This window comes from Rutidosis leptorrhynchoides, chromosome 6 (assembly GCF_046630445.1).
Source record: "Rutidosis leptorrhynchoides isolate AG116_Rl617_1_P2 chromosome 6, CSIRO_AGI_Rlap_v1, whole genome shotgun sequence".
Taxonomy (NCBI): domain Eukaryota; kingdom Viridiplantae; phylum Streptophyta; class Magnoliopsida; order Asterales; family Asteraceae; genus Rutidosis; species Rutidosis leptorrhynchoides.
In genome coordinates, this window is record NC_092338.1 from 113,339,444 (window position 1) to 113,348,261 (window position 8,818).

Sequence of the window (8,818 nt, forward strand, 5' to 3'; positions counted from 1 at the left end):
AGTAATATGTGTTTCTGTTTTACCATAATGTTGTGCTTGTTAGCATAATTAGTTCTCTCTAATACTAAGCCTCTTTACTTTAACTTTAATTAACCCGTTTAGTTTTGGGGCTTCATTTGTAAGAAGTATAACAATGGTGATGTAAACACGCAATTGAGAGAACTTTCATTTTCATTGATATTTCTAACATTGTTTTTGATAAATCCACTCAAAATTTCTATATACCCGGTAGTAGAAAAATTTTATGTTGGAATTTATTTGAGTGTATTTCTGGGAAGATGGCATCAAATGATGGTGGATTTATGAGGTTCATTTGGGTCGTGTGTAGTAATACTTCAGATTTGTTTAGAATATAAAATCTTGAGCAGGATTAAAACTCCCAAAGCTGTGCGTTATTCGTTTGTGCGTAAACTTACTTGACTAAAAATATTAGCCCAAACTTTGTATCTTTATATACATCTTTAATACCTTTTACACTTAAACTAATTAGTATGCAAAAGCTCAATTATTGCTACAGCTTTTCCATGCATTGTTCTCTCCGTGTTATTTAATTATCAAAAAAAACTATTCTCTTTTATGTTTAGAAACAAAAGCAGAGTCTGTGTACCTTTATAAGGAAACAACTCCCATACGTTTGCACCTTTTGCATCTATACAGTTCTTTATTGAATGATTATTTTACTTCATCTCCCTTCACTAAAAGTACATCTTCACATAAATAAAACCGAAAACACTGATAGTGACTTGATAATGTACAGTTGTCTCATGTGAATGTTTAGTTAAAGTTAAAATCTTTAGACTCTTAAATCCAACACTTCCTCATCTAAGCACAAATTTTTATGAAACTTTTTTTAGCTATGAACTTGTTGAATGAAACTGATGAAAGAGTTTAGTACTACACTTTTGATGTAGTTTTTGTTACTGCATAATTACATAAACCATCTCGTGATAGCTGCAGACCACTCTATTCTATTTTAAAAATGCAAAATACATGAAATGAATTTACATATATTAGATATTAATACATATGTTTGTTGATGACTATATTTTGATTGATGTAGTACATTTATTACTTGGTTACATCGACTACTATGCTATCAACAACTAATTCTTGATCTGCATCATCGGTACTTTTTACTATCTCTTCAACGGGCTTATAGGTATATAGCCAAGCACATATACAATAATGCACAAGGTTTACAACTTGTATCCCAGTAACAAGCATGTAGTAGTACAATAATGCACAAGGTTTACAAATACTATTCCTGTTGACACAATTGGCAAAATTCGAATGATGGATTTGAGTTCTTCGACTCTATGGACAGTAGAAATTCGCCACAATTTGTGTGAATTTGAAAGAAGGTCACTGTTGTCATCTTCGGTTATTATAGCAGCCTTATCAAACCACCTTCAAAAATACATACCGAAAATAACATTATGATACTAATTTAGGGCTAATGCACTAAATTAAATAGCAAAATCAATGAACATTATGATACTAATTTAGGCCTAATGAACATTATGATACTAATTTAGGGCCAATACACTAAAAAGGCAAAATCAATGAACATTATGATACTAATTTAGGGCTAATGAACATAATGATACTAAAACGCTTGTCCGATAAGTCTTAAGCTCGTCTAATAAGCTTTAAGCTCGTCTGATAAACCTTTAGCTCGTTTGATAAGCATTAAGTTCCTCCGATAAGCGTTAAAATTGTTCAATAAGCATTAAGCCCTGTATTATGACGCTAATTTAAGGCTAATGTATTAAGCCTGCAATTTGATAATTTTTCTAGCAATCCTTCATTAGTTATAAGGTTCTTCCTTTTCAGGCTACCTGGGATATGCTTTAGTGAAGTTTGAACCTAGACCTCTTAGGAGAAACTCAGAGTCGCAACGACTAGACTATGTGGGATGGTTTAATCTTTCATTTGGTTGTAATGGTTTAAAGTAGAATGATATAAGTAAACACTTTTTGTAAGTGTAATGAGCTTGCTAAAAAAGCATAATGACCCAAATGGATTTTTCTAAAATAATACAATGACATTATATGAACTTTAGTTGTATAATAATTACCTTAATTGATCGGAATGAACAAGTCGTCCATCCTTAGAAATATTTGCATCGAGTTCTTTGTTCTCGTATAGAAATTTATCATCTAATGGTGCCTCAACGTTCCGCTTCTTTAGAGCAGCAACAATCACTTGAATAAGTCTCACAAACGGACTTCCTTCTGGTTTTAATTTCTTATAAATCGGAGATCCTACTAAAAACATTACAAATGCAACCACCATTGCAATTGTTGGAATACCAAGACCCCACCCCCAATTAACATAGTCTTGTACATACACAACCAGTGTTATTAATAGCTGAATATCTCTTATATATATATATATATATATATATATATGGGTGTTATATTTACATATTATTGTGTTAATTATGGATTGGATAGCCTTGTAAATCAATCCCTAGAATAGAGGATTGTTAGTTATGATTGTATTTAGAATGATCTGTAGGTTTGTATATAAACCAATTGCATCTAATGAAATATACGAAAGAATTATTACTCTAATATGGTATCAATCGCTTAGGTTTTTCCTTCACCTCCCTCAAACACTTTCTTCTTCTACGTCCTTGTTCATCATATCCTTCTTTCAAATGGCAGACAATCAACGAATCCACCCTGCTATAACCGTGAATAACATTCAAAACTTTATACCCATCACCCTTGAAATGGAAAACGACAAGTATGAGTCTTGGGCCGAGCTGTTTAAAATCCATTGTCGAGCTTTTATGGTCATTGATCATATCATTCCACCTAATGCTGATTCTTCTTCCACGACTACTGCAACCACCAACACCACTGATGTCACGCAAACCTGGGATCGACTCGATGCCATAGTCCTACAATGGATCTATGGCACCATCTCGGCTGAACTATTAGGCACTGTTCTTGTTACTGGCTCCAAGGCTAAAGAAGCCTGGGATCGACTTAAGAGTGTGTTTCATGACAACCAACACACTCGATCTGTTTATCTCACTCACAAGTTTACTAACACTCGTCAAGATGATTTCCCTAATATGTCCGCATACTGCCAAGAACTTAAAAATCTCTCGAATCAAATGTCCAACGTTGGTCCCAAAGTTGATGATGATCGCCTGGTCCTGCAATTGATAACCGGTTTGAATGAGTCGTATGATTCTATTGCTTCTCAAATCAACCACATGGACAAGCTTCCTAGTTTCTATGAGGCTCGTTCAAAGCTAATTTTGGAAGAAAGCCACAAAGCTAAACAAGCATCTCAATCGGCATCCAGTTCAGGCACGAATTTGGTTTCAGTCACTTCCTCTCCTTCTCAGGTCAAGAAATCTACACCAACGAACAACAATCAATGAAGGTACGGTCAATTCGGTCGAGGTTGCAACAACAACAGAGGTAATTATCGAGGTTCATCCCGTGGTCGTGGAACTTTTGGACGTGGACGTGGTCAAAATTTCTCAGGAAATAATTCAGCAAGTTTTGGGCCACAAAACCCGTATCCCGGTGGACCACCAAATGGTTTTGGGCAGAATCCTAATTGGGCTTGGCAGTGGGCCTCACCTCCTTGTCCTTACCCCACTTATCCTTAGACTAGGCCCAACAATACCAACACTAATGGGCAATCAGGTATACTTGGCCCACGTCCATCTTATAATACGTATGCTCCCTCTGTTGGTTCCACTACTCCCACAGACATAGAATCTGCCATGTACACCATGACTATGAACCCGCCAGACGATAACAACTGGTACATGGACACTGGGGCGAGCTCTCACATGACGGGGTCGCAAGGTAAACTTTTGTCTTATTTCCATTCGGGCCTAAATAAATATATTTTAGTTGGTAATGGTAATCGCCTTCCTATACATGGTTTCGGTCATTCGTTTATTTCTTCTCTTCAAAAACCATTATTACTGTCTGACATTCTCTATGCTCCTCAACTAATTAAAAACCTAATTTCTGTACGTCGTTTGACAACTGATAATAATATTTCTATCTCTTTTAACCCTTTTGGTTTTACTGTGAAGGATTTTCCGAAGGGGACCACCATCCTAAGGTGTAATAGCACCGGTGACCTTTACCCACTCCACTCCTCCTTGCTGCATCAACTCAAGTCTCTATCAACTTTTGTTGCTTTAAGTAAAGATTTGTGGCATCACTTCTTAGGACATCCGGGTGGCGATGTATTGAAATCTCTTAGAAATAATGCTTCAATAAATTGTTCTTTGAATTCTAGTAATAAAGTTTGTCAATCATGTGTTTTTGGCAAACAAATCAAGTTACCATTTTCTACTTCTTATTCATATACTTGTTCTCCTTTTGAAATTATTCATAGCAATTTATGGACATCACCTATAGTAAGTAGTAGTGGTCACAAGTATTATATTCCATTTCTTGATAATTTACCAATTTTCTATGGACATTTCCTCTCGGACACAAGTCACAAGTGTTCTCTACATTTAAGGCATTCCACTCATATGTACAAACACAATTTGCAACCAAGATAAAACAACTCCAATGTGATAACGGTATCGAATATAACAATGCAATTTTTCATAACTTTTGTGCACAAAATGGGATGTTCTTTCATTTCTCTTGTCCATACACGTCTTCTCAAAATGGGAAGGTGGAGCGCAAAATTCGTGCCATAAATAATGTAATGCGCACTCTTCTATCTCACTCTCATGTCCCACTTAACTTTTGGCACCATGCTCTCGAAATGGCTACCTACCTCATCAATATACTTCCTAGCAAGTTACTTAAAAATATCTCTCCAACCCAAAAGCTATACAATCGTCTCCCCTCTTATGATCACTTACGTGTTTTTGGATGTTTATGTTATCCGCTATTTCCGCCGACTAAAATACACAAACTCGCATCTCGTTCCACTCCTTGCGTTTTCTTGGGCTACCCTTCAAATCATCGAGGCTACAAATGTTTTGATATTTCCTCTAATAAAATAATTGTGTCACACCATGTAATCTTTGATGAAACAACTTTTCCTTTCGCAAATACCACACTTTCCTCTCTAACTTCTTATGCCATACTTACTGATCACGATTCTATGTCCCCATTATTACACTCACAGCCTACTATAATTAATCCAGCTTCTGATCCAACAGGCCCAACACCACATGTTGCTTCTATATCTAGTCTACCTTTCCCAAATGTTCATTCTGAGCCCAGTACTACGGCCCACTCTACTACACCCTCTCCTGGCCCATCTAATGGTTCTTCACCAGCCTCTTCTAGCCCAACTAACTTATCTCATGATAGCACACAAATATCTACTAGCAATTCTACAACCCCCACTCCAAGCTCGTCACCTTCTGTTTCTAACCATACTTCCCCATCAAACTCTCCAATTAATTCGCCACCTATGCCACCTCGTACCATACAAACACGTAGTATGTCTGGCATTTTTAAGCCTAAAACTATCTTTAATCTCTCGGCCACAACTCCTATCTCTCCTCTTCCTAAAAATCCCAAAGATGCTCTACTCGATCCTAATTGGCGACGTGCCATGTCCGACGAATATAAGGCTTTAATGGATAATAATACATGGGTTCTTGTTCCTCGTTTAACTAATATGCAGGTTATTAGATGTATGTGGATTTACAGGCATAAAATGAAATCAGACGGGTCTTTTGAGCGATACAAAGCTAGATTAGTTGGTGATGTTCGTTCTCAACAAGCTGGTATCGATTGTTATGAAATGTTCAGTCCCGTTGTTAAACCTGCCACCATCCGCATGGTTCTTAGTATTGCTGTTTCAAAGTCTTGGCAAATTCATCAATTGGACGTCAAAAATGCGTTTCTCCATGGGACCCTTAATGAGACCATTTATATGCATCAACCAATGGGTTTTAGGGATCCTAATTTTCCAGATCACGTATGTTTGCTTAAACGATCTTTATATGGTTTGAAACAAGCACTGCGTTCATGGTACCAACGGTTTGCAGATTTTTCCTCTACTATTGGGTTTACGCATAGTAAGTGTGATCATTCGTTGTTTATATATCATCACGGCCATGACATTTCTTACATTTTGCTCTATGTTGACGACATTGTGCTTGTTACTTCAAATGATATGTTACGACAACGGCTTATGCTCCTCTTCTCTCGTGAGTTTGCTATGAAAGACTTGGGTCCCCTACATTCTTTTTTGGGCATTTCGGTTACCAGGTCTTCCACTGGTTTGTTTCTTGAACAGCACGCGTATGCTATGGACATTATTCGGCGAGCAGGATTAACGGTCTGTAACAAGGCTGCCACTCCCGTTGATACTTCTGGTAAACTTAGTTCCACTTCCGGTATGCCTTATTCCAATCCTACAAAGTACCGTAGCCTTGCAGGTGCTTTACAATATTTGACTTTTACACGCCCGGATATCTCCTATGCAGTTCAACAAGTTTGTCTCCACATGCATGATCCGAAAGATGTCCATATGCTAGCACTTAAACGCATTTTGCGTTATTTACAGGGTACGCCAACTCTTGGTTTGCATATACATAAGTCGCAGTCCACTTCTCTTGTTTCTTTTACGGACGCGGATTGGGGTGGATGTCCTGATACCCGCCGCTCCACTTCGGGTTACTGTGTCTATTTCGGGGATAATCTACTCTAATGGTCTTCCAAGCATCAAGCAACGCTTTCTAGGTCTTGTGCGGAGGCCGAATATAGAGGGGTTGCCAATGTTGTTGCTGAGTCATGTTGGCTACGCAATTTTCTTCTTGAATTACATTGTCCGGTTTCGAAGGCTACCTTGGTTTTTTGTGATAACGTTAGCGCTATCTATCTTGCTGGCAATCCCGTTCAACATCAAAGGACAAAACACATCGAGCTTGACATTCATTTTGTACGTGAAAAGGTGGCTAAGGGTCAAGTTCGCATTCTTCATGTTCCTACTCGCTATCAGATTGCGGATATTTTCACTAAAGGCTTGCCACGGTTGCTGTTTGAAGAGTTTCATTCCAGTCTCAGCATTCGTTCCCCTAACGCTTCGACTGCGGGGGAGTAATAGCCGGATATCTCTTCTATATATATGGGTGTTATATTTACATATTATTGTGTTAATTATGGATTGGATAGCCTTGTAAATCAATCCCTAGAATAGAGGATTGTTAGTTATGATTGTATCTAGAATGATTTGTAGGTTTGTATATAAACCGATTGCATCTAATGAAATATACGAAAGAATTATTACTCTAATAGTTATCGCAGATAAACTTGCTAGTGACATCAAAAAGTAGTACCAATTGAAGAAATTCCAGTTTTTCGTTTGCGTTTTTAGTTTCATACTATCTAGTTGATCTGTAGCAAACGCGACAACACAAGGCCGTGTGCCACCTAAGCCGATTGACATTAAAAGAAGGGAGATATAAAGAACCGATAGTTGAGATTTTGATGCTTCTTTGCAGTTCAGTTGGGTGGGACACTGTTGTGGCTGAACTGTGGCAAGATTGATGATACAGTAATGATGATCATCCCCTGAATTAGATAAATATTTACGGAATTAAATACGTCTGACAACTATAACGGAGTGTTTGGGATTGCTTATTGAAGGTACTTATTTCCTAATTCCATCTATAATCAATAAATTAGTTTGCTTAGACCAACTGTTTAACTGATTATTTCAAAAGGCATAAATTGTTGGAATGAAAGCAATCTGAAACATCCATTTTGTAAGTTGGTGTGGAGTGTACCATTTCATAAACAAACAAGGCTATGATGATGGTCCAGTAGCGACCCACAAATGAATCAGCAATAAATGCGCCAATAAGGGGCATAAAACTTGCAACGCCGTTGAAATTAGTTAGGGTGTTGGATGCCTTCACCAACGCCATGTTAAGTTGTTCGGTTAGGTAGGTAATCAAGTTGGCTTGGAAACCAGTCGCGGCAAATCTGTCACATATCTCATTCGCTGTGGAATCACTAGTTATTAGTTACTCTCGTTTATAATATGATCATAGAATAGATAATGATAATGAAAATTATAATCTAACTTATGATATGAAGACTTGTAGAATAGGAAGCAAATAGTTTTGTTATAATTGTGTAAAATATTAATAAATTGAGAATAAACAAGATAGATACTAGTTATATTGTTAGTAAATCAGTGGCCTTTTATTCATTCTTTATGAACAATTATTTGCTGGTGAACAAACATCACCATAGACCTTAAAAAATCGAAAGTACCATGATGAACAAACCAATTACGAAATTCTTCTTGTACGGAAAAAGTTGCGCTTTTTAACTTAATTTCGTAAGCTACATCAACTTTTTTAGATTGCAGCCAAATAAAACGCTTGATAAAGAATTACGTTGAGATGGTTATTAGCAGACAGATTTCAACTAGTGTTTCAGGCAGTCGAGTCTAGCTTCTTATACCGCTCTCAAATAACTAACTAAATGAAATATAATTTGAGGTTCAAAAGTACATACCAAGGATAAAGGGCATTGTTCTGATCCCACCAAGCTTCTTTTGCTTTGCAACCTTAATAGGTTCTTCATCTTCATTGTTCTCATTCTTTAGTTCCATTTTGTTGAAGTTTTTTGCAATTTGAATTTTGAGTAAATAAATCGAGAGCGAGTATTTTTACTCAGATGTATCTAGTTTAACCGAGTTATCACGTGACTATATATTTCTGACACTTTCTATAACCACCCAAGAATGTCACAATATCCAAACCCCAACCACTAGGCCTTCAGAATTTTGGTTCGTAAACTTGCTTTTTCAATAAAGCACTATTTGTGTACCGCGGTTTGGAGAC

At 37.0% G+C, this 8,818-nt stretch overlaps 1 pseudogene; it reads right to left on the bottom strand.

Moving 5' to 3' along the window:
• Nucleotides 1-1,068: 1,068 nt before the first annotated feature.
• On the bottom strand, nucleotides 1,069-8,586 carry LOC139853987 (protein NRT1/ PTR FAMILY 3.1-like; annotated as a pseudogene).
• Nucleotides 8,587-8,818: the final 232 nt, after the last annotated feature.